This window comes from Meleagris gallopavo, chromosome 1 (genome assembly GCF_905368555.1).
Source record: "Meleagris gallopavo chromosome 1, MGAL_WU_HG_1.1, whole genome shotgun sequence".
Classification (NCBI taxonomy): Eukaryota; Metazoa; Chordata; class Aves; order Galliformes; family Phasianidae; genus Meleagris; species Meleagris gallopavo.
This window is the reverse complement of record NC_139404.1, coordinates 19,369,640-19,397,363: the sequence shown is the minus strand read 5'-3', so window position 1 is coordinate 19,397,363 and position 27,724 is coordinate 19,369,640. Positions and strand designations below refer to the sequence as shown.

The 27,724-nt window shown below is 34.4% G+C and overlaps 1 long non-coding RNA gene across 30 annotated transcripts in view; it reads left to right on the top strand.

Annotated features, from left to right (window-relative positions):
* LOC104917607 (uncharacterized) overlaps positions 1-27,724 on the top strand; it is a 90,600-nt gene that overhangs the window by 37,700 nt on the left and 25,176 nt on the right. For 11 of the 30 annotated variants that reach the window (XR_014881674.1, XR_014881680.1, XR_014881683.1 and 8 more), the window contains 4 exons: positions 94-161; positions 884-1,567; positions 3,422-11,923; positions 12,849-13,550. This is a non-coding gene — a long non-coding RNA (uncharacterized LOC104917607). Of the gene's footprint in view, positions 1-93; positions 162-883; positions 1,568-3,421; positions 11,924-12,848; positions 13,551-18,442; positions 27,264-27,724 lie in introns of those variants that run through there. The other 19 variants (XR_014881634.1, XR_014881628.1, XR_014881629.1 and 16 more) reach the window with 13 other exon arrangements.

Genomic DNA, 27,724 nt, shown 5'->3' with positions numbered 1-27,724 from the left:
AAAAATAAAAAAATAAAAAAAAGATTGTGCCTTATATATGTTGGATACTATGGATTTGTTATCTTTATTAACTCTAAAACCTGTTCTGTCCAGTTCTAGGTCTGCATTTCTTTAAACTCACCACGGGGAATTCACTCACAGCCATTTGCTGCAATTGCTAGGTAAATAGCTCACCAGTTTAAAGCTATTTTTGGTAGCAGGTAAGATTGAAAAAGTGCTCTGCTGGAATTCTTGGTATTCAGTTATCATTCTTTACTCCAAAAAGTTATGTGTTTTTGAAATCATCTTCAACATCAAATATAACATTGAGTTGTCAATGAGAAGGTTTCTTTCTTTCTTACTTTCTTTCCTTCTTTCTTTCTTACTTTCTTTTCTTCTTCTTTCTTTCTTTCTTTCTTTCTTTCTTTCTTTCTTTCTTTCTTTCTTTCTTTCTTTCTTTCTTTCTTTCTTTCTAATGCAATACATAATGAAATTAGAGAAACACATTCATTTTCACCTTTCCTTCTATATTCTATTTTTTTTTTTCCCATTAAAGAAAAATTCTAGCAGTTGCACAATATGAAGCAATAAGGCCTCCTTTCTAGAACATTCTTCTCAAGTCATTTTGGCCTGGCTTCATTAATTTCTGGACTGCAATAAACTACTTAAGTGGGTTTAGGTCTCTGCAGAACTATCACTATCTGTTCCTTTCACTCACCTCAGCTTTTCTGAGATCTTTATCTTGTTCCTTATAGAAAAAAAATCTAAGGAATGCCAGTTTTGTTAATTATGAGAAGAGTATGGTGATTTGCACAGGGACACTTGTCTGAAGAGTGTTATGAATTGCTATCAAAACTTTAACATCCTCATTCTTAGAAATCCCAACTCGCTTCTCTTTTCTCAGATAAAACATACAAATCATTTATCTAACCACTGATTAATTTAATCCCATAATTATAAGTTCAAAATTGTTGTCTGGCCTTGGCCCTCTTGCAACCAGAAGTTGGAGTTTACGTATATACAAGCAAACCTAGGGAACCACATATTCAGGTAAGACTGATCTTTCATCATGCTCTGGTACTACTTGCTACAAAGGGACAGGTAAGAGTTTGGATAAAGGAAAATGGCTACTAATTTAACTCTTCTCAGTCCCTTGGAAATGAAAAACTTCTTTCCTTAAAGATATGTAGATTGAAGTTTAATGAAAAATTTTGAGAAATATTGTCAGATAGTTCTGCTGAAGATTCTTTCCATTCTGCAAGATTGATAGATTGTCAGGAGAAGTCTATTCAATCCCATGCCAGAAATTATCTTAATGGACAACACTTATGTGCTTTGTGAGGCAATTCTTTTTACCAAACAAATAAATATACGATTATAATAATGAAAATTGATAATTACTAATTAATTATAATAATCAATATAATATAATATAAATATTTATTATAATATCATAACTATTAATTATGGTTAATAATGATGATATCATAATAATGATAGTTTGGTTAACAGTCATTACTCAGTCATAAAAAGGGAGCCATGAGGTGTCTAATCACTGGAGCTGCTACTGGGAACCTCAGTAAAACAGGTAAACAGTAAAAGCAGGTACCACTGCTTTTCTGCATTTTAGATGAGTTTATGACTCATTACAATATTAGTAAGTCTTTTTATTGACTTTGTTGCTCTTTGTAAAAGGCTCTTTTATGCTTTTAGCGTTATTAGCATTATTGCTGTTAAGATTTTCCTTTTCAACAGTGTCAAGAGGAATGATTTAGAAAATACCTCTTTGTGGCATTATTCTGTTTACACTCCTTGCTCAGATTATGATTTACAAGAATGAAACATTCACTATTTTCTTTCATAATGATTTTATAACACTGATTGAATACATTGTATTAAATGTCATAACTCCTGAATATAGTTTTCTTAGCTCCTGATTAAGAATCACATGGAAAACATTTATTTAGCTAACGATAAAGTAATCTATTCAAAAGGACAGAATGTTTGTAGCTAATTTTTCAGTGACCTGCAACACAGTGTGAAAATAATTTATCAGGGATGTGCAATGCGCAATGCACAGGAAATGAACATGACTATTTTTAGATTCTTATTAATTTCCTTTGATTATAACCATGTGACTCCAGTTGCTACCGAAGTTATGTTTTATAGATTGACTGTACATTGTTTTTACGTTCTCTCCCTTCTGTTTTTAATTATAGTATCATCATGTGAGCATATCTGCAATTAGAACACTGTAGCTGGAGGCCAGCAATAGCTTAATTGTTCAAGATCCTACAGAAACTAAATTTTGCTTGTGATGAGCTTACTTTAGAAAACATTGCAGACTGCAGGAAGCAGGAAACAAGCATGAGGTTGCTAAGAATAGTAATAAGAAAAAAATGTAGGAAGCTTTGTTTGTAAATTAAATTCTAAGACATGATTTAAAATCACTTAACACTGTACTTGCAACTTCCATTTGTCTATCAACAACAGTTTATATTATATGATGATTGAGGAATTGTAATATTCAGGACGGTCTTTTCTAGCTATTGATTTTGGTCCTCAAAATGAACATTTCATTGTTTGGAATTATCTAATACATGTGAAATATTATTTTTTAAATCGCATAAATCAGTAAAGTATCAGGAAAGCAGTCAATACAGTTACCACAGGCATTTAAAATGTATCAGAGAAATCATAGAATCATAGAATCATAAAATGGAATATATAAGCGTACACAAAATCAACAGTTTCCCTATGAGAAATCTAATATTTCTCCTTGCAAAAGCCAAATAATTGCAAAAAGATAAAGATCTACATTTAGCATTAAAATAATAGAGCTCCAAACTGTTTACAAAACAGTTTTTAACATTAGCTTCATATACCCTTACTGAACGTTTTGATACTGAAGGAAATGTGGTCAGAAATAATTAAAAGCAAATCAAATACTTGTTAGAACTACAAAATATTTATATAGCATATATAAAAAGAGTTTTCCTATCAATAAAAGGTGAAAATCCAAATGAATAAACAGCAGTAATAAATATAATATGCAGAGGTAATATAAGGAATCATTCATTACCCATTGAACATACAAAGGTATCTATTGATAAATGTAATCTTGCCAAGTGTATTTTTCTGAACACCAGTAGTGAACAACTGTTTCTGAAACTCTCAGAATGACTATTTTCAGTCAAAAATATCACAACTTTAAATATTGTAATTAGCCTTTTATTTCATCATCTGAAAAGATAATGTTAATTAAGTAGACTGATTTTTGTAGACTTGTCATTGGCATACATAGCAACATATGTGCACTGCTCCCAAAGTACTGCCTTCTATTTTATTATGTTGGCCCCCGACATCAGAGGTGGATGATGGTGGTACAGCAGTAGAGACAATCTTCCCACCAATATTCCATTACATTTTGTTGCTGTGACAGATGGCAGCAGAGAGGCAGTCTGACAAAATGGCATCTGACATGGAAGTGCGTATGAAGAAAAGGTGCGTCACTGAGTTCCTGCATGTGGAAAAAATTGCACCCACTGACATTCATTGACACTTGCTGAATGTTTATGGAGACCAGACAGTGGATGTGAGCAGTGAGATGATAGGTGGTGTGTTTCAGCAATGGCAACAGCAGCATGAAAGACAAACCACATTCCAGATAGCCACACACAACTGTCACATCACAAAATGAAGATTGTCTTAACTGGCTTCCAGAGTCAGGCCACAGAAGAAGCCAGATTTTGCATAATATAACCAGGCCACCTCATCTCACCAAAAACCCTTTACTCTTCAAGCAACAATTCATGTACAGACATTTGACTGAACTAAAACTCATAATCAGCGACATTTTTCTTACCCTCTCTGGTATACTTTGTTGTTCTCCCTAAGGAAAAGAATTTGCTACTGGCATTTCTTCAGCTGTCTGCTTGTTTCTTCTCCATGCAGGTGTGCTTTTTAGTAATAGTTGGGCTCAGCCTTCACCTATAGCAGAACGGCTATTGCAATTGTCTGGCACTGTTCCTTTCTCTGTTACACATTCTGTTTCTCACAATTTTGAGTTCATTCATTGTTCTTTGATTTTCTCAGCTATATTTGTCCTCAGGTTTCTCCCATAACTGTCTCCTCCAAGGTCAGGCTGACCCATTCAACTAAACATCAAGATTAATTTTCCACTGTGCTTTTATCTCTAGCATCTCTGGAAAATGTGTCTATGCATGTAACACATCATTGGGGAGTCCTAGTCAGCATCTCTTGAGGTATGGGAAAAGCAGTATAGACAATTAGATGACATATCCCAAAAGAAAAATATCATTCGAAGACAAGAGTTTTCCCCCAATAACTGCTGTAGCTGAAACTACTGTCTTCCAGACAGATATGGCTGCATATTCTGTTTACAAAGTCAGTAAGGTATAAGGTACATAGATCTTTCTCCCCAGAAAGGTAGTTCTTGAACACAGACAACCTTTCTCATCCTTTACATTTGTTAAATTTCCAATGACTGACAGACCTCAAAACTGCTGTAGAAGAAGGATCCTTGATCCCTCACAATTGTCAGATAGTTGACGGATTTTTTCCTTATGGTCCTAGCTGAAAGAAATAAACAAAACGAATAAAACAAAACAAAACCTAAATCCACCATACTTAAATCGTCTGGCAATATATTTTCTGTATCAGAAAATAGTTAAAACATTTCCCTTAGGGATGAGTGAAATATAAGGTTTTCCTATCCCTTTTCTTTAATTATTTTGAATTTCTGTTGGCAGCAAAGGAATCTTGAAGGATCCTAAAATCAAGACTTCATTGAGGGATTTGTATATTGCAAGCAAAAGAACATTTGTGTAGGCATTATTAATTGTACTTCAAAGTGACTTAAAATTAGTTTCAGTGTAGACTCATTTGCTACTTAAAACTTTATGATCTTGGAAAACTTGAGTGACATTAGCCTTTTAGATGAAGGGAAAAGGTAGAAAATCTTGGTGCCAAACATAACCATTATATTAAATCATATTTTTGAACTTGTAAAGTTTGTCACACTACTTGAAAAGGGCGTTTTATTTTGTTGCTTTCTTCTGAAAAACAGTTTTTCACTTCATACAGCTGCAAGGTCTTCTGATTAAGAACTGTAGAATTTGCAGCAGAACTAGCATTCCTATAGCTAAACTTATCTGTAGTGCTGCTGTTGGTAGCTGACAAGTTAAAATTGCATTCTTTTGATTTATCTAATATTAAAGTAATATTTTAGAGGACTATTATGTTCATAATCAGCATTATCAGTGTCTCCCTAATAGATTTATGTGTGACAGATGAAGTGATTTCATAGAATCATAGAATCATAGAATCACAGAATTGCTCAGGTTGGAGAAGACCTTAAAGATCAACAAGTCCAACCGCAACCTAACCACACTACCCTAACAACCTTGAATAAAACAAAAAATCATGTTCCTGAGCACCACATCCAAACAATTTTTAAATGCATCCAGGAATGTTAATACTTGATTAACTTTGTTTTCAGAGACAATACACTTCATAAATTTAACTCATATAGTATCTTTAAAGAGAGTGAAAAAAATGCTTTTAAAATAATAGTTTCAGAATCTTCAACAGTTCTATAAAAACAGTGAGAAAATAAAATAGACTCTTATCAAATGCCAGTATTCCCTACCCCACGGAGAACAATAGTGATATCTCCTGTGATATTCTTCTGGATGGTTGATTATCTTATGTGTATAAATCAGTTACAACTTTGATATGAATGTGCAAAGAGTTTTCTTGAGAAGAGAATTTCTGGAGTGTGAAACCTGTTTTTCACATCTCTAACAATTTGTTTTTAAAAACAAAACAAAACAAAAAATCAAACAATGTTCAATGCTCACAAGAAATAATTTTGCTGAGTTAAAATAAACAGTCACTTTCTAGAAAGCCAGTCTTTTATTTTCTTATTTTTAAATGTAGTCTGCTATTCAGATATTTGTCTTAATAAAGAGTCCATAACATTTCAGAAAAAAAAAAAAAAAAATTAGGCACTGTTAAATCTTGTAGTTGGAATGTTAGATGACATAAAATTAGATATTTATGGTTATGAACCTGTGTATTGTTTAACCCTGAAACAGAATTCAAGATCTTGTTGCAACTAGCTGGAACCTGATCCTATTGAAGAGAGACTGCTTGTATTGCTGTCAGTGAGTTGTCATCTGAGGTACTATGAAAGTAAGGAAACCATTTGAACAGAATCCTAATCCATGGAACTTTGATATGATCTGTCAGGAAAATGCAGGTATTTTGAATAGCTTGCTTATCTTAAGGCATTCTTATCTGAACACTAGTGGGGAGATCATAATTACTGGCAAATATTACCTGTATATTGCACAAGGTTAAAAACATATAAGTGATTTTTATTTGCTATCCATGTTTATTTTTTATTTACTTTTTTTTTTTTTTTTTCCAGAATTTACAAATCCATGTGGACTTTCAAAAGAGAAATGTGTGTATTTTAAATATACTGAATTTCTGTTGATCACTGCTGATTTTTTTTTTTTTTCCAAGCTATCTTTGGTCTGTCCTTAAAGTAACCGAGTGGAGAAGGGATCCAAATATTTTACTTTATAACTTTTAAAATGACATAATAAGGTTCCACATGGTATCTAGATGCAATTTTTCTCCAGGGGCTGTTGACTGGCAGTATCCATGAATCAGTATCAAGACTTGTAGGTACCAGTAACTTAACCCACAACATAAATTTAATTATAGAGTGTGTTCTCTTGTCTTTAATTCTCACTAATTCTCTTCAAAGTAGACAGTTTTTATCTATTCATTTTTGTTCTAAATATCCTCTTCAGGCTACATTACCTTCATGTTTAGCTTTGGTATCAAATCTGAACAAATGAATTTGAATTTGTATGTGGAGCCTTTGTAAATGAGAGCTTTTATTCTGTCTGCAGTTACTTCTTAACTGAAAAACTTAACTGATAGAAAATCTGAATGTTTATTTCACTCTGGTGAAACACCTCAGAATGCTTTCCTGCTGGACAAGAAAAGATCCAGTCCTGCTCAATTTGACATCTGTGACTTTATCTTGTTATTTCATTCTGTTTTCTCTGTTCACATTCTATAGTATATGTGACTCAGACAATTGCAAATTGAAGATGCTTCCACTCTAGAGTCCTACTCTGTCACTGGATAAGGTGCAGATGACAGAACTCCTGTTGTCTGAATTGATTATTAAAAAGCTGGCGTGTGGAAAGAATCCCTGCCTTTCTCATCTTAGTTTGGGGAAACTGTGATGTTATTTGAGGAAAAAAAATTAGTTCCTGAAAATGAAAGTCAGTGATGTATTAGATGCTATCTGATCTTCTCATGAGTTATCATCTCTCCAAAAGTTGGAAGCAGGCACTGGATGGTACCATGTAACATTGCACTGCTGCTATGTCATATATGAAAGGAATCTGTCTGCAGAATTCAAGAACTTCCAGTGTTCTTCAGAATATTCAGATCATGTTAAGGAAGCCAGAAGTATGAAAAATGTGGGAATAGTCCAGCAAATATGAGAGAGTCGGAGGGCAGACAGAAAGGAGAATGTTTGTTTTATTATATTATGTGTTCTCTGAGATTTTTACCTCAATATCATTAGTAAAAAGTTCTGGTTTTCCTCATTGTGTTCATAACCAAAATGTTAAAGAAAAACAGCTATGTTTTCTGCCTTAGAATTCTGAGAGCAAAAAAGCTTGCATTTCAAAGACATGGAAAACTGAACATAAATCTGGTCTATGATTCTTTAGGAGATGCTTGACTTTGACAGACCTTCTGCAAAAATAGATCTGTCAGTGTATAAACCTCTGAACTCTTGTAACAAGCATCATTAGATTTTGAATGTGTCGAGTTTGGTTCTATTTAGTTTCTTAAATTCAGGCTATGCACATATCACTTTCCTCAGCCATTAAGTATCATCACAATTAGGACCATTCCTGTTCTATCCTCTTGTTTACATCATTCTCCGTATATAGGTCCAACTCTGATGCCAGCTTGGATAACTTTTATGCTAAAGTTCCTAAGAGCATGGAAGGGCATTTAATACATATATACTATATTAGTAATTTCAATAAACCCAAGCGTGTTCCTGGGCACTGAATAAATGAAACACCCTCCAACTATGGCAGCAAAAAATATCTATCTCCAAAAGATATATATTCACAAACCAAACTTCCTGTTTTTTTTTTTTTTTTTTTTTTTTTTTTTTTTTTTTTTTCTTCTACAGTGTTTCTCACACTTAGGAGGAAATTCCACAAAAGTTCATCACCAATTTTAGATTTTTTAAAAAAAATTTCCAGTGGAAACATTACAGCCACTAACCTTCTGGAGCACTGGTGACATGACCTATTACTCTAAATATTATCTATCACAATTTAATATTGGACAAATAAGCTCAAAACCCTTTGGTGAGGATAATAATCTCATTTATGAGTGTTATGTAAGTTAGTATCATATGGTCCAGGTCTTTCAGTTTTACAAGATCTTACTGCATTCAGAGCAGTAGCCAAAAGCAGTTGTTCTTGCTCAAGGTACTTCATCCTCCAGACTGAAATGTGACATAATTAGATACTTGAGGAATATTTCTCTCTCTGTGTGTAAAGTCAATAGACTTTTTATTAAGTTAAGTGTGACTAGTGTAAAACTTACACTGGGCTGGAACTTATCTCTGTTTAGTTAGCAAAGCAAACTGTGACTGTTTAAAGTATTAAATTACAGAGAAAGACATGAATCTTTCTTTTAGCACTAAAATTTGAGAATAAATCCAATATATAATAGTGTAATGGATGACTTTGTATTCAGTTTGGCTTAATATTTACATAGCTTGAAGACGATTTTGTTTCTCAGGTATTGGCTTTTTTATTGTAGTTACACATTACTATGAATTGTGCGTATTTTACTATCATTTATAATGGCTACTGGCTTTCTATTCTGGAAAAGAATAACAATAATCACTTCCTGATGCTTGGAATAAATCTATATATGAAAAAAACTGTGAAAGTAAGAAGATATGAGTGTGGCAAGAGGCAACAATGGGAAAAAAATAACTGTAAGACAAGTGAAGTAGAGTCTGAAAAGTTTACCTGTTTCCTCAGATCGCATACCATGTGTGGCATTTAATGAGGAAAGTGATTCAAATATTAAGTGCTAGATGAACTATGGAATGAATTTAGGGTTTTCATGGAAGGTAGATGCATATTAAGCACAACAGGTAAGACATTCATCTAAAAATAGAAATTCTATACTCAGCACTGGTGCGGCTGCATCCTGAGTACTATGTTCTGCTTTACACCCCTCACAACAAGACATTGAAGCCCTAGAGCATGTTCAGAGGAGGGCAATGAAACTGTGAGGGATCTGGAGCACAAGTCTTATGAGAAGCAGCTGAAAAGGCTGGGGTTATTTAGTCTGGAGAAGAGGACACTCAGGGGAGGCTTTATTGCTTTTTACAACTACCTGAAGGGAGGTTGTGGTGATGTGGGGGTTGATCTCTTTTCCCATGTAACTTGTGATAGAATGAGAGGGAATAGCCTCAAGTTGCACCAGGGGAGATTCAGGTTGGATGTTAGGAATTATTTCTCTCAGAGGTGATGGGCCCAGGGAGGTGAGTTACCAAACCTGAAAGTGTTCAAGAAATGTTTAGATGTTGTTTAGTGGTTTAGCGAGAGTTATTGGTGATAGGTGAATGGTTGGAGTGGATGATCTTAAATGTCTTTATCAAGCTTGGTGATTCTATGATTTTATGTTTCTATACATTTCTGATAAATGTGTAGTATCTTCTATTGCAGTGCACTGGTGTTACTGTGCTTGCATCCAGCCCCTCTTCACAAGCTTATGTGAATGACTTTTAAGAGGTGTAGAGTTCTATTTATGTGGAAGTAAGTGAATAATTCTGTATATTTGATACATCTGCTCTCTTAATCACTTTAGTTTTCCAGCAGCATATTTTGAATCCTATGATTTTTTTTTTTTTTGTTAAAACTTAAATAGCTTTTTCTGTATCCCTATCAGAATAATGTTATAAATTTTCAGAAAAGTCTGTTTGCTGTAAGTATTAAACAAACAGAAATAGGCATTTTTATTTTGGAGATGATTTTTAAAGTAGAGAATTTAAACATTGTCCTAAAATTTTCATCAAGCTAATCTATTATTGTCCCAGCTATTGTATCCCTGAGCTATTGCAGGAAGGTTATGAGCCCATAAAAGTCTCTTCCACATGAAGTTGAAGGAGCACACAGGTGCACTGGCAGGCAGAAGTTTTATAGTAGCCCAATCACAGGTAAGAACACCCTGCCCCAGCTCCTTCCAGAACTGTCACAAGAAACTATTAGACTCACTGCCTGAATGTGAAACCTGCCAAGATGAATCAATAAGAGCAGATCTCAAGAGGAGTGTGCAAACTAAGTGGCATTATGGAATACAAGGAAGAACATGAAGAAATTTTTAAAAGCTAATCACGATTCATTTATGTGAAGGAACCAAAGGTGAGGAAAGGGAGGGGTCAAGGTAATTTGGTGAGGATTAATTCTGGAAAATAAAGGGAAAAGAGGTTATGTGGGACTAGATATGTGTAAACTGGAACTGGTGAGTACTTGCCTCCATGTCCCACATTTGATCACTGCAGTCTGCCTTCTCACACTAGACTCAATTTGTATTTTCCTGAGTGAGTGAGGGGATCTCTGTTTTGGGTGCATCTGTCTATGCTAATAGACATCTAAGTACCAGCAACTGCAGTCAAACCGAGAATCATCCGATTCACGTCTGTGTGGGACTAGCAACTGGAAGGACCAAGGCACGCAAGTCAGTGTGCGATTGCCAGCAAATATCAAACTGGATTAGTTAGTGATAAGGTTAAGTAGCCTGTGAGCCAGGTACTGAAGTTGCAAGGCTAGGACAGATATGTGCATCTGTGGAGGAGCTGCCTGCTGGAAGTACAACCCAGCTGCTGGAGAGATAGCGGGATCTGGGAATTGACTGAGGCACCAATCTGTATGCATGTGTGATATATAATACGTGCATATTTAATGTTCTTTTCTGTAAATCTACCCTTCTTTGAGTTGGAAATTCTTACTCACATTTGCTAAATCTATTTGTAAAGCATATAAAATTGTCATATAGTTCTTTCACTAAGTCCCCGCTTGTATAAGCATAAATACTTCAAGTCTTCTGACATCAAGCCTCTCTCCATTTTCTTCATTTATTCTTGTAATTGTTTCCTGCATATACCTTGATTCCACTTTATCTTTTCTGACCTTTAGCCATCCCAGACATACTAATTTCAAGAGATCTTAGCAGTGCTGACACAAGAGACATTGAAATTTGAATTGTCTTTTTTATGTCTCATCTATGTGACAATGCCCAATACAGTATTATCTTCTACAAAAAAATTGCAAAATTTCCAATAATCAGTTTGCCATTGCATTTGCAGAGTTAATAGCTGGTGAGACATTCCTTCTTTCACAAAATGAAAACAGCTGAAGTTATTGCAGATTATATTTTTTTTTTCAAACTTAGTATGAGAAAGCAGAAAGTAAATTTGAAAAGTATAATTCAAATGTTCTATTAAAATTCTTCATGTTTTCACTATTTAAATAGCATTAGTTGTACTGTCTGCATTATTTTTATATGTCACACAAGATGAATGTAACTCTTCCTCCGCTTCTCAAGAAAAATAACACAACCTGAGAATTAAAAAAATAAAACAAGAAGAAAGTCAAATCAGGACATATCTGCTCTTATACATATATGCTATGTAAAACATCTTAGCAGAAATAATTGTGATTTCCTTTGCTTCTGCGTAGATGAAGAGTATATGCATCTTTTCAGGCATCTTGATTCTATCTAGAAGGATTCTTTTATGGGACTGAGTCCTGAGAATCAGCCTCCAGCTAATGGTCATGCTTTTTTTTGGGTATGTATTTGTGAATGGGTCAAAGTTGCAGTGGGGCTGTTACAGGCTGTCTGCTGAGTACCATGGCTTGCTCAGACTGGATGGACACTGCATAAATAAGAGTTGTCATACAATGCTATACTTTAAATTCCTAGAGGCCTCAGTGAAGATTATTGTTTCCAAATTAAGCATCATTAATTTGCTCACAGTTCTCAGTCCTCTCTAACTATAGCTTATTAGTATCAGAGCACAGATGTTGTTAGAGAAGCATTACCATGGAGCTGTTTAATGTTTGAAATGACCTCATATTTCTATTGTCAGAAGTTTTTCTGTTTTGCTGGAGGGAAGAATTACAAAAGAAGAAGAAAATAAATCCTGCATTTTAAAATAGTACTAGAGGGTAGCCAGGAATATTTTTGAACCTCTTAGTTATTTTTAGGAACAGGAATTCTTTTGCTTAGTATATAAAATTCTCAATGCGAACTCATACTTAGAAAGATATGCTTCAGAGAAAACTATTGACATACTGACATGCTTTTATGCTCGCATTCTTTGCTGTGAGAAAGGGCTGTAATAATAGGACAATGCTATCCTTAGCTAAACAAGGGCTACTCAGTGTGCAGTGTTCACAAGAGAAGAGAAAAAGTTGTTCATCTAACATGTCTTGCTGCAATGCAACAGCTGGAGAAAGAACAAGAGAAGAAACCTAGAATCTATGTTCCTGCTTTCAAAATGTAGAAGAAATTAGCAATACTTCACGTCCAGTGAAGTGCTCTCACTTTTCTTCAGAACAAAGGTGAAGGAAAAGAGTTAGATGTTCTCCTTTCAGCTCATTTTTAGGTGCTAAGCATCTCTTAATTCTAGCCCTCCAGTTCTAGAAGTTACCGTCTAGAAGAAAACTCATACTCCTTTAGAAAAATCTACAATACTTTTTTTCATTTTTAAGGAGGAAATAAGAAAAGTTTTGAGTTGAAAGGAGTGGCAAGAAGAAAAAAATTTGAAGAGGAGATATTCTGGAATATGAAACTGTTCTCTCAATTTCCAGGAAGAGGTGAGAAGCATAGATGTGGTACTGCTTTTTAGTTGGACTTTCAAACATTTTTAAGTGCTCAATTATGACTGTGGGAATTGGTATTTCTGAGGGAGATTAAGCACTGAAGATCTTGTCCCAAACCTCTTCAGTCTCTAGATGATGATTTTTAAACATTTTATTTATCCTTTGGAAAGAAGTGAATCCTATTTCTTCAAAGCTGCCATCAATTTAATTGCTATTTTTTCCTGTATAAATATGTCTTCATGCAATCACTGAAGAATGGTGTAGTATATATCCTGAGAAACTTGATTGCTTCTATTTGTGTTGACACATGGCTACAACAGTTCTTTTGTTCACTTGTCTTGCTTTTAGAATTGTATGCTAAACTGAATTTTGTACATCATCACTTCTTGACCGCATTTCAATTGCTAAAAGGAAATTATGCATGTTTTTAATTATGCAAAGACATTACATATCTCTCTTGTCTGTGTAAACTGTACACTTATACATTAGCTGTAATTACTGTACCGGCTCTTTGTACCAAAATATCACAGAAGTATTGTTAAAATTTAATCATATATAAATAATCATTTGAGCAAACATAGTGTATGAAAACGGAGTTCCAGGTCATATTCTAGCACTCCTTGCAACAGGGGTAATTATTCCTATCACTTATCTTACTTGTTTGGTTTCCATAGAAACCTTTTGTAGATAAATGCAGTTTCATTTTTAATAGATTCTACGTGTGTTTTTTACTGAAATTTTGGGTCAGGTCAACAAATGCCAGCCATTTCTGAGTTTTATAACTATAGCTTCCATATTGATTTCCTATCTATCTCAGTTGTCTTAAAAAATAGTCTGTAGTTTTCCCCAAAGCTCCTCCTGTACTCATAAAAGATGATTTTACTTAATAAGATCTAAAATACTCAACAGTCCTCTTGAAGCTGGATATGCTGCATCTCCAACTCAGATTTAAGGGACTACCGTTGGAAAGCAGCTTCACAAGCTACGCAGTCTTGCCTATTGTTTATCTATCTGATGTCCCTCTCATGAATCAACAGAATTATCATCTGAATGTGTATGTATATGTATGTATATATATGTGAAAAGGTTCAGATGGAGGTGTGCTGAAGAGTAAAATTGGCATGAAAAATTGCAAGTGTTTGGTTTCAGTTTTCTTTGGCTAATTCCAATGATATACTTTTAGCTTTTAAGCCTGGATGTGGCTCTGGGCAGCCTGGTCCAGTGGTTGGCGATCCTGTCCATGGCAGGGACTTGAAACTAGATGGTCTTTGAAATCCTTTTTCAACCCAGGCCATTCTATGATTATATGATTCTTGTAGATAGAATGCTTTCTTACTCCTTGAATTCATAAATTAAATAAAAGACCTATTCTTGGGAACGTTTGGTTCTTTCAACAGCTAATTATAGATAATATCATTAATCAAAGGAAGGTGTCATTTTTCAGTCAGGAGATAGCCCTAGTGTAAAAAAGTCTGTGACCTTTACTGAGGTATGAACTATTACTTGACTTATTCTGTAAGTGAGTGAAAGGGTAGGCTAAGCCCTGGAGCAGTCTATCACCCAGCACCATACAGATGAATTATTAGGAAGCAGAACACTTGTAGCTTGGTGAAACATGCCTCCTATACAAAAACCAACTAAACTAACATTGATTTCAAACTTTAGGAGCAATTGGCTTTGTAGTGATGCTTGGCTTTCTGCAGCAACAGCAGAAGAACTTGTTTTACCTGATGTTGGTCAAAAAGTATAGATGGGATAGATTATGTTAGGTGTGTAAGGTCTACTTACACTCAAATCAAGTCTTGGTGTATTCCGAGGTTTCCTCAAGCATGCACGACATTCTATCTCTGCAATATGGCTGGGAGGGGAGTTTGAGTTTTGAGAACCTGGGCTGAATGGGGAGTGTAAACGCAGTCCATGTTTCTTGGGCAAAGCTCAATATTTTTTATCCCCTGCTACAAGCTTGGCATTTTTTTCCATTTCATATCACTTCATTTCTCAAAAGAGAAATAAATGAATCATTAAAAGTTGATGGTATACAAGATAGGGAAATATCAGTCTGTCCAATTACAGACTGATATACATCAGACATTACATATTTGCCAAAATAAACACCATGTGAGTGAAAAATTTTTACAGAAAGTATTACACTTTCTCATCCAAACTTTTTATTTAAACTTCTGATCTCTTGAACTTCCGGTCTCTTTGAAATTGTGTGTTTGTCAATGGTTTATGGGCTTGCTTGGGCTGATTCTATGACTAGTGGAATGGAGGGACCCGTGGATCTGTGCCCTGGAAAGGTATAAGGGAATAGGATAGAGAGATGGGCCTAAAACAAAACAGTAGCAATGATCTGAGGAGAAACAAACTAATTTACTAAATAAGATATCTCAGTGCAAGACAACATGCTACAATATAATATAATTCAATATAATTAGATTTGGAGCTAATAAATTAAATGAGAGAGAGTGTCTGAAGGCTCAATGCCTTACTCTAATGCTGAGATGAAACAGTACCCACAACAGATGAGCCAGACAATCGGAAAAAAGGGTAGTTAAGGGGGCTTCTATCTGTTCTCCCTGAGCAGAAATGATAACAGCACAGTGAACAGTCCTCTGGGAAATGTAGTTCTTCTCTTTCAGGACAGGTACCTGGACATGCAGCATTAATGCTTTAACTGCCAGTGCACTACATGATGTTATGTTGTAGAATACCGATAAAGCAAAAATCATAAAACCATGATAATGCTGTAGTTCTCCATCACTTCAATCAGCTTGCAGAAATTCAAAATTTTCCTCTCTCATTTCCTAAGTCTGGTAGATATTTTGTCTTGTCAGGAGGTCCATACTGCTAAGACTAGAGCAAAAGTATAATTGACGCTTGGTATCTAATAAGTTTGATTTCTTTGTTGTTTGATGGTATATTCCTTATATATGCTATTGTTTTATTATTCCTGCTTGAATTCTGTAGCGATGATTTTTTAACCACACAGTCAACGTTCATTCATAGATACTCTTAATAATGATAAAAAATTATGGAAATTATATATTTCTCCAGAGCATCCTCTTATTCTAGACATGTTTTTGTATAGGCAGAAGTGTTTGGCTACTCCAATGGGATTAGAAAGTCTTTTTTTTTTCCCCTTTTCAGCCTGAAGATTCTCTGCAGTCATCTTATAAATCACACAGAATCGTAAAGTCTATTTAAATTCTGGCTTCACTGTGCCCTTTGGCAGTGTGCATTGTATAGGCTTTCTTTCACAGATAATGATCTCCTTCACTCCTTATGAGAAAGAACTGTAAAATTGTAGGCTTTGGTTTATAACATCTCTTTCTAAACTGTTAGATGGCATATTACAACATATTTAAAGAACTGAGAAAATGAGTTTTTTCTTCCTTTTTTTTTTACTTTTCCAGAAAAAAAAAGGAGAAAAATAGATAGATTCAAGTTTTATTTTTCCCTATGTCGTAGTATAATTGAAAACAGATTTTAGGTTATCTTTAAATAGAAATTAGAATTCTCTGAGGCTCTTGCTCAAATAGATTGCAGTTATAGTTTTTCAACAGCTTATATTGAAATTGAGTTGAGTGATGAAGTACCCAGCTCCTCTAAAATGACAAGAGTCATATTCCTCTATTATGTGCTATCTCTAAACAGATGTGTCTAATATCTTGAAGTATTTTATTTCACAATAGGATTCTATAGGTTGGCCACTTGAATCTCAACCTCAATGGCTTCGAAGGCAGACATAGTTTAACATATACGTATGAGAAGTTGAGAATGTTTAAATGCCTCAAATCTGAATATCCCAGAAAAATATAAATCTTATTAAGTCTTTGACCTTATAAGTAGACTTATTTTGGACTCCTTGCAAATTATGAATTTTGTTTTAATTAGGTAGACTTTTTTTCACCTTTCCCATAATGGCTCATACTTTATTAATATAAATAGAAAGTGAATTCAAGATGTATGCTTCTCTAACTTTTGAAATAGGTGTGGTATTATCATGCATTCAAACCAGTGTCATTTATTTTCCATGACCTTATTTTAATAAAACAATTCAGATATTTACAGAGGAGAAGTGGTATGACCTTGAAAGATGATTACGTTTTTACTGCAATGGTGAATATTTCCATCACTCACTGACCATCTACACAGTCACAGACTGGATTAAAATCTTCTACCTGAGTTTAATATGTTCACTCTCTCCCTTTTAACAACTGTGCTAGAGGCAGGTTTTTTAGTTGTTTGTGTGGAACTATGCTCATCTAGATAAAACACACAGGAGCAGTTTCATCTCATCTATCTTCAGACATCTTGAGTTTTGATGTCTAACCTGAACTATTTGTCTAGGTTTCCTCTGTAGCTAAGAGCTAAAAAAAGAGTCTTCAGATAGTGATTCTTCTCAAATAAAATATGTCTCGGATGAGACAGATTGCTTTCCATACAAACCAGCTCCTTTTCTTTCTGTTCCATTTAACAGAGGGAGTCTATGTGAGCCTCTGTATATAGGCATACTATTTTTTTTCCATAGCAGAAATTAGATTATGTTAATCTTAGGCGAATATCTTGATTTAATTTTGGTCTGTAAACTAGACGGAATTTCTGCATGTGTTAAAACTGCAGGATTTCTGTCCACTTCAAATTCATTTTTTTAATTTTCAAAAGCATGCAAATATACTGCAAACCCAAATTTATTCCTAATCACAGTGAGTACATTGGGCTAACCTACGTTGATTCTAAAACTAATCTGAATAAAGATGCATGTTTCTTAGGGGATCCCTTCCGGTATTTGTAATTCTCTGCCTGGAGAAATGAAGTTCTCTGTGCTGCTATACAGCAGCAGGATTTGGATGGGATTCATGTCACAAGGTCTATTCAGAAGTACAGAAGTTCCTATTGTATATAGTAAGATAACAGAAAATAATTTGAAAGATTAGCTTGTGTTTAGGAACTTTGTTATCAAATTTGGATAGAGAGGGCTTTTTTCTGCTGCTTATATACAGTGCCATTTGAAATATTATTAAATATCTGTATAACAGATTTGTCACAGAACCTATGGAGATCTGTGCCTTTCTGGATTGATAGTTACAAATACTCCAGAGTGTCTGAAATTTAGCTAAAGGGCAACAAAACTAGCTCAGTAAGCAGAACGTGATTATCTCATCCTTTGCAAAAAATAGCAGACAGTTCACATCTTATCATTATCTGCTTAAACTGTAAGTGAAACACAAAGAAGTAGTCAACTAATAGAGAAAATAGTGTCAGAAAGTTTAATTAATGACACTGACAATAACTGCAGGCCATGCAGCATCATGGTTAATAGCTTTCTCAGACATTTCTGGTCTCAATTAGACTTTTACAAAGCAAATAATTAGCATGGATTAATCTGCACTTTGTGCTTTGGCAGTTGGATCTTGCTTTGTGGTGTTGAGGATGTGTACTCAGGGTTTGTTTTTTTTTCTGTTCTTCCTCTTTTTTAGATTCAGGAATAGCACACTGAAGTAGCTAAGAGTGATGGATTGTGAAGAAAGCAGGAAGAAGACACTTCTTGACTAATAAATCAGAGTGCTCACTACAATTCATATGGCTTCCAGTCTTGAAGATTTCTTACTTTCTTTGAGTACAATGTTCCTTAAGCACACTTTAAGGCCTCACAGATGCCACTGTCCTATAGCAGCACAGTGAAGCACTGAGATACTCCCCATAACCCCATCCTGTCCAGATTCCCAACTCTGCATCCCAGCAATGTCAACTTTTGTCAGTATCACTCTACTTGTCAAGTTTTAGGTAGTTTCTAACATGGTTTGTGGTGGATTCCTTTGCTGATAAATATATTTATATTTGAATATTTATGAACACATCATACTTAAGGAACATGCCATTCCTGAAATGAAACTGTACTTCACAGCTATAACTGGAAAGAACACAGTGGGACTCCTTTTTGGAAAAATTCACCCCAGCTATTTCTTACCATGGATCTGTGATGAAATGTCAGTGGGAACAATGCTTTACAGACTTTTCAAACAAAAGTAGCCAACAATATGCTTTTTCTCTCTTATATGAAATAGGCACATAGGAGGGTAAAAAACACATTCAAATCTATCAAGAGTACATCTTTGCATGAGTCTTCTTATAACTTATGTGTAATTATCTTTGGCTCTTAAGGTTAATTTTTTAACTTTTTTCCTCCGAGTGTTTATTTTTTAGCATCATTATGCCTCTGTTAATTTAAAATCATCAGAGCTAGTATGTGCTTTATGTGTGTGCTTTTGTATAAGAAAAGATTCTTAAAACATGCAGCATTTGGAAAATGAAAGGAAGTAGAGGAAAGGATGGAAGTTTGCATGTGTTTTGTTGGGGGATGCAATTTAAAGAACACTGAGAACTAGGTAACCCCTTCTATTTCCCACTTGTCCTCTCAATTTCCTGAGATAAGTTGCTCCGTAGTTCAAGCGGTACTTTGCCTAATACACATCTTGTAAAAGAGATATTTGGTCAGTAGAGGAGTCAGAGTACTATGAAGCAATCAGCCTCATAACATTTGGAAGGTTTCGGTTACATGCATACGAACAGTTTGTACACTTCAATTGATTTGGCATATACCAGAGATTCAGGAAAACATCTAATTCTCTCTCCAGCATGGTTTGATCCAAGAAATGGTGATTTTTATATATGTATTTTTTAATTAGTTTGACTTGTTTTTCAAACATCTTATTTTTCAAATTTCAAAGACTTGAAGATTATATCAAGGTTTTCCTCTTAACTCTTAAACTGCTAGCTGTTCAAACATACCTGAAAGTTTAAAAACGCTTAAAAAATCTTTGATGGTAGAAAGCTGAACTTCTTGCTTCAAATACCACTGTGAGAGACAGTAAAGGAAAGTCTGGTAGCACCTCTTTTTCATTTGCTGGGAGAAATGTCACAATTTTCAGATCGACTGAAACATCGAGAAAGGTGAATGTGGAAGGTCTCATATAATTGGTAGGAATCATTAATATGTAGAAGTACATTAGCATTATTAAATTTAAGAGAAAAACTTAGGCACAATGAACCTGTAGGAGACATCCCATCACAGTCAGCGATAATGTCAAGACTAGAGATTCCTCACAAACTTTTATTCTATAGAGAAGGAATCAATAATTAGGAAGCTTGGAAACAAATCTTACATTTTTCATTTTCCTATTTTTTTCCTTTCTTAGCTTTATCACTGAAGAGAAAATCCATATGTGAGTTTTCACTGAGGCATCTAAATTAAGGATTTCTAACTTTAATATATAGGCAATGACTTTAGTTACAAAGGTATGTATTCATCTAACATTCTGAGCAAATATTGTCTTTAATAAACCATATTTGAAAAGAAGACAGATTTCCTTTTATATATCCTTTATAACAACCTGACCTGCACACTACGTAGATGCTGGAAATCCTGAGGCAGTAATGACATCTGACTGATTGCAATACCACTGATTCAACTTGTTGCAGTGCTGAGTCTTATGTAGAAGCCTATGGCGCAGCAACAGAATTGCTTTCAGCTTGGCAAGAACAGCATAAACAGTCCTATGGGCTGAGATTATTAGTGCACAAGAGAACTGTAAACAACTTGACTTCAAGAATCCCAGTTGAATAACATACTATGTTCTACTTGTACTGCAGTTATAATGCTAAATCTCATGATTGTAACCTTCACAAAGGATAAAAGCAACTGAGAAAGTTGGTGCATAGTACCCAATTCTTTCTATATCAAACATGCAGAAGGAAAAACTGTCAGTTTGAAAACAAAGAGAAAAATCTCCTTGTCACTTAAATGAACAAATAATAATAATTAAAAAAAACAGAAAGCAAAAAAACCTTATACAAACTGTAAATACTTACACTACTCAAATAAATAAATAAATAAATAAATAAATCCTCTTATGCAAATCAAAGCAAGCAAAAATACTCACTCAGATCTTATGCTTTCTGACTCCAAAACGGTTGATGCTTCCTCAAGAATTCAAGACAGGAAAGGACAACTCATGCTGTGTATTTGTCTCCTGTTCATAACTATTTTAGTTTGAAAGCGTAAGCACAACAATTTGTGCAGTGATACATAAAATTTTTAGTAAGTGTAATGGTAATATAGTGCATCACAAATTGATAATGCCATCAAAGCCATTTCTTAAGACGGTACAGAAAAGCGACAACTTTTCTTAGTTTTGTCTAAATATTATGAAACACATCTGCAAACTATACTGCATCTGAGAATTATTTAATGAATCAGCAGATATGGAAGGAATGACGAATAAAGCACTTAACATTTAGGGAAATTGTCTTCTCTATTATTTTTAGTGTCAAAATAGAATTGCTTTTGTTGCAAATGTTTCAGTTGAAAATATTGATTTTGAAAAGCATTTAATGTGACCTGCATGTTTATCTTACTGTGCCTGCCTGCAGATCAAGGCAGTAGCTTGGAGAAAGCACTCAGGTATGCTGGGCCAGGCAATGTCAATGTGTATTCTTCAAAAGAGTATGTAGGTTTGCCCATACATATACGAATGCGTGCACGCATATATATGTGTGCTTAGATATAGACATCTTTGCTAACTTTTCTGGATTACCTTCTGGTATCTTATGCACTTTGAGCAGTGTATGGATAGGAGGCTGAGAATCACTGTTGTGTACATATTATTGGAAATATGATTAAAAAAACTGTGAAAAAGCAAGAAAACGGTCAACCCATTGGATAGATTCTGCAGGCTTCTAAGGAAGAAGAAAATTACTTGTGTGTTATGTGGTTTAGATTAATGGAATTTTTTTTTGTCCTTAATGTCATTTTAGTCAGATATTTGTCATAGAATTCCTAATTTTACAGGGCTCTACTTGGCAAATAGAATAATAATTATATGACTCATGCAGTCTATGTCCCAGTCACAGCACAAAACCATCCACCTCATTCCTGGCAGATTTTTGTTTTCCAAACTCCTTCTTTTCTCATCTAACTTCTTAGAAATCCCACAAACTTCCTAGGCAATCCATTCTAGTCCCTACCTATCCAAAGAGTAAGAAAGTACTAAAGTTATAGGCTGCTCCTCCATAATTACCAAGTCAAACTCAGCCTCTCATCACACAGCAGGTTCTCCAGCCCCTGAATATTCTGGTAGCCCTCCACTGAACTTACTCCAGTTTATTCATATTTGTCATACAGGGGAAAGTAAAAAACTAAACATGGTATTCTAGCTGTGATCTGATGGTCTGACAAGGGTTGAGTGAAGGAGGATAATCCCTTCCTGCTAATGCAGCCCAGGAAATTGTTATCTCTTCTTGATGCCAGGGCACTGCAGGATCATGGCCAGCTTTCTATCCACCAGACCCTACTGTCCTTTTCTGCAGAGTTGCACCACAGCTCTCAGTCTCAAGCTGGCATTGTTTACAGTGCAGGAAATTTTTAACATTACAAATTCAATAGCATAAAATGAGTTTTTCATGACTCATTTATAATTTTTGTAGGTCTTACTGGCAACTGTGGCTAATAACTAGAAAATTAGTAATCTGCTGTATATCCAGGGGGTAAAATATTGCACACAAGGGCAAATACACTACAGGACAGACTACGGAAACCATAGAGGAAAAACCATAACAGGTGGTTGTTCTTTTAACAATGTCTTTTTACACAGATTTCTCAATTATCATAGAATTACAGAATCTTCAATCTATATATAGGGAATACTCAGAACCTTAAAAAGCTTAGGGACCCTCAGCTACTGCCACTGTGTAAAATGAGATACCAAACTCATGAAAATATCCCAAAGCTTTTGATATCTTTTCTCTTCCCACCCCCATGTTTTGGTGGATGGAAAGCTGGATGTGAGCCAGCAGTGTCCTCACAGCCCAGAAGGCCAATTGTTAGCTGGGCTGCATCAAAAGAAACATGACCAGCAGGACAAGGGAGGTGATCCTGCCCTTCTATTCTGGGTTGGTGAGGCCTCACCTAGAGTACTGCATTTAGATGTGGAGTCCTCAGTACAAGAGAGACATGGACCAGTTGGAGTGCATCCAGAGAAGGGCCACAAACATGATCCAAGGGGTGGAACACCTCTCCTGTGAGGACAGACTGAGAGAGCTGGAGTTGTTCAGACTGGGGAATAGAAGGCTTCAGGGAGACCTGAGAATGGCCTTTCAGTATCTAAAGAGAGGTTATAATAAAGAAGGAGACAGACTTTTTTGCAGAATCTGTTGTGATAGGAAAAGGGGAAATGGTTTCTAAAGAGAAGAGGGAAGATTTAGATTGGATATAAGAAAAAAGCTTTTTCACAGTAAAGATAGTGAAGCACTGTAATAGGTTGCCCAGAGATGTGCCCCATCCCTGGATACGTTCAAGGACACTGTGGTGTCCCTGTTCATTGCAAGGGAGTTGGACTAGATGGCCTTTAAGAATTCCTTTCAACTCAAATGATTCTATGATTACATGATTCTATTTGCAAGTGATGGTTTGGATGTAAAAAAAATATCTCAGAGAAACTGTATTCATAAGCATATGCTTAATATGAAGAGCTATTTTCAAGATTAACTAATTTCAGTAGTTTTTTTCGTATCCTAAACTGGATAAATATTTCAGAAATTAGGTAGTTTCAACCTGCAGTCTACTTGGAGTCAAATGAGGAAAAAAACCATGAAGCCTAGCTCTTCTAAATTTAATTCAAATACACAAATATTTTATGTACAGATTGCCAGTATATATTTTTGTCTGAATGAAATACATAAAATATTCTTATAGATTCTTCCTTCTGAGAGTGCTTTAATTTAAATACATTCAGTACTTCACTTGCATGACATTTTATTTGCATGTTTAAAAACAGATTTGGGATTTTATTGTTATGTTTTGTTTTTTTTTTGTGTGCACATCACAGGATTCAAGACAATAATTATTAGAGTGAGGGTACTTGAGAGGAATTTTCTCTTACTTCATGGCAGAGATATGATCTCTGATCATAGAACAGGTTTCATTTTCGGCTTGGCTGAAATATAAGAGAGAAAAGTAACAAAAGCCAAGATGATTAGGATCACATAAATTGATTTTTTATTCACATATGTTTTTATGAGAGTAAAATTTGATGCAAAAGTATTATTTAACCAACCATAAACTGCCTGAAATTCATTGTTGAAAGCTGAGCAGACTTGAACAGTTCCCCCTCCTCCATTTTTGTTCTTCCTTACTTCCAGGTGACTGGCTATATTGAAAAGAAATTGTTTTACAGAGTGCAAGGCTATTAAGAAATACTTTGCTTGTAGAAAAGTCTTAAACTTTTGTCTTAAACTTTTCCCATGTTCTGACAAATAATCCAACTGACTATATTACATGTATGATCATGTACGGAGATTATATTATGGAGTAGTTAGCAATACATTTTTAAGGAAATTGAATTAATTTGCTGCATGTTTCTTAGGTTTCCAGGTATGATTATTGAAGCATTATGCAACAAAATTTTGATTCCAAAGGTACAATTTTAATTTTTTTTATCATACAATTATTGTAAATGAAATATTTTCTTAATATCCATCAAATTCACAGATGGAAGTAAAACTATATACTCAGATAGCCTTTATTTGCCTAGAACATAATTTTCAAATACATAGATCTTAACCAAAATTTCTAAAGCTGTAAAGCTAGCTTTCTACCAGGCTTTCATGCAGTGTGCAAGCTGGAAATCCATGGACAAATCAAAGCTGAATAATGAACGATACTGTTGCCTGCAGAATCTTGTGTCATTCATAGCAGAAATTCATATGTAGAAAGTGTGGTCAGGGACTTTGCAAAACTGTCCTATGAGTAATAAAGCTAAATGTTATCTTCAAGAATAGGAGCTACAGAAGTACTTGGCAATGCCATAAAATTGCTTTGAACTGCTAAGGAGTTGTATTAATATATTTATTCTGCATTCTTTTACTCAAAAATTATTCGAAAATAGATTTTGAGTAGCTATAGCCCTGTCCATCCATGACTTCTCAAGCAGAATTAGCTGACACTTTCAGTTTGATCTCTCACTATCTTAGTTCCTTATTTATAAAAATAAACCCTCCATTTAGATCACAATATTAGGTTGAAGTGTACAGATATTAACCAACTTTTAAATATGGCAGTGGTGATATTGCTAGAAAAGCTCATGATGCCTTTGTATGAGGATAATTTTAATGGCCAGCAGTAAACAGAGCACAGGTTTTCATGAAGGCCAAGAAGAAAAAGCAAAATATTAAATAGCTACTCATTAAGTGAACACATTTTGTGTCTCCGTCTGGTTTAATAGAAAAATATTTTACTAACTGTAGCTAAATGTTCACTATAGTACACATATGAAGGAGAGCTGAATTATGAATGCATAAGCAGACTTAGTTATAGCATTGCTTAGAATTGGAAAGCTTAACTTTGCAGTTGTCATGCTAATTTTTTAGCATCTGTTTTGCAGGCATTATATGCACATAGACATGTCCTTAAGATTTTGCATTTTTTGTTTGGTTTGCAAATGTCATCTATTACTATAGAAATATGCAGGATACAGTCATAGAAAAGAAGAAAATATCATATTTTAGATTTGAAGTCTTAAAGAAAATTAGAGAAATAAGTTGACCCATAGAGTTACAAAGTGTTTTATTCCTTCAGGAAAATCTACTTGATATATATTCTGGCTGAAATTTTTAATAAAATATGCAAAAAAATTAGTGTTTTTTTTTTCTAAGACTACACCCAGAAGGAATCCTAGAGAAAAAATGTAGACTCTGTTCGAAGTCAGTAGCAGTTTTTTTCATTTGCTTTTGTTTGTAAGAATTTAACATTAATTACTTTAAATAGAAGAAATTGATTATTCTTTATTTGTGGCTTTGCAAATATATCAAGTAAGTGTTGACTATGTTTTGGAACAGTTGGGAAAAAGAGATGTTCATGTTAAATAGAAAATATAAATGAGCACTACATAGTTATGGTACAACTTTCTAGTAGCGCACTGTGGTTTTACTATGAAAATGTTATACTCCAGTGCAAGTACTATATATACTAATATATATATATAGTATACTAATCTTTTAATGTTTATGAAGGATTTTGAAGAGCTGCTGAAGTGCTGATCACTAATAATAATTTACACAGTGTGAAGTTTTACTATACTCCAGATCTAAGCATGGTTGCATAACTGTGTCAAAAAATTGCCTAAACTGTAATTACAGTGAAGTAAATTGGCCAGGTGCCTGGTAGATATTAAAGACCTTGCTTAGTATGTCATACTTGTGAGACTGAAGACTTATTCAGCGCTAGCAAAAAAAGTATGTTTTCAACATGCATTGAACAGTAATATTCAGGTCTATTTAAAATTCAAGGAGTTAGAATATGTGTTAAATGATACACTGACAACTTTTGGACGCTCACTAAAATGACTTGATGTCATTTTAAAAAGCTTATTTAGATGTATCTTAACTACAGGGATACACAATTTTGAAAAGAAAATATGAATATTAGGGGAAGATAATCTTGAAACTATAAACAAAAAAGCCCAAAAGCAAACATGAGTTATAAGTCTTTACATGGCATAATCAAAATTCTAACATAAATCTCATTTCTCTTTTCGTATTTAATTCAATTTTAAAAAATTCTCAATCAAATGATAACATACATTGCTGGAGAAATGGTACTGAGCTTGTACTGATAAAAATTGACACTGCAAGTATTTTTTTATAAAGTCCACCTGCCTATGCACTGAGAATGTTATATTTATTGACAGCTGCTCTTTCATGCTTGATTCTGTCAGAAAGCTTTGATTTAGCTGTTAGATACTCATCCACTCACTCACTTACTACTGTTACTAAATCTAATCATGATATTTTTTTCACGTTTCCTTGTTTGCTTAACTGAGGTCATTATCTCTCAGCATAACACACATGAAAAATGTGATGACATTGATCATGTTGGAAATATTGCAACAGCAGCACTAAGTACTAAATCGTAGAATCAGAGAATCATAGAATGGCCTGGGTTGAAAAGGGCCACAACGATCATCGAGTTTCAAACCCCTGCTATGTGCAGAGTTACCAACCACCAGACCAGGCTGCCCAGAGCCACATCCAGCCTGGCCTTGAATGCCTTCAGGGATGGGGCATCCACAACCTCCTTGGGCAACCTGTTCCAGTGTGTAAATGTAGGTATAAGAGTAGAAATGGTATATAATGCATTTAGTGCAGACATATTGGTCAAGGTTATTGGTTTAAACAGTGACAAAAAACATGGAACCCACAAAAATACTGTAAGTTTTGAAAGAATAACAATAAAATTGTAAAATCTTCATGGGATATCTTACTGAACTGTTAACGTATTATTAATTGTCATTTGAATGACATCAGTTTAATGTTAGAGGCTAACATATACAAAGTGTTTTAAAGAAAACAATTGTTTAACACAGCATCCGAGGCTTTCCATCTTGAAATAATGAGACATTATGGAAACAGTAATTTGGCAACAGAAAGAAAGTGATTTTATTTTTCACATCTTCAGCAACTAAAGTTGTTTCATCATTACAAAAAACATTCAAATTATTAAAAAGTAAGCGACATGCCCCATGACCAAGTAAATAATTTTATCAAATTCAAATTCACAAGTTTAAATGTAAATCTGAAACATTTTTTATCCAGTTAGGATTTTTTTTTTTTAATGTGTAAGATGAGATATCATTAAACTGTCCCATAGACTAGGGAAAAGTTAAAAAATGCATTTACTAGTAGATGTTTTTAAACTGCTTTCTTTA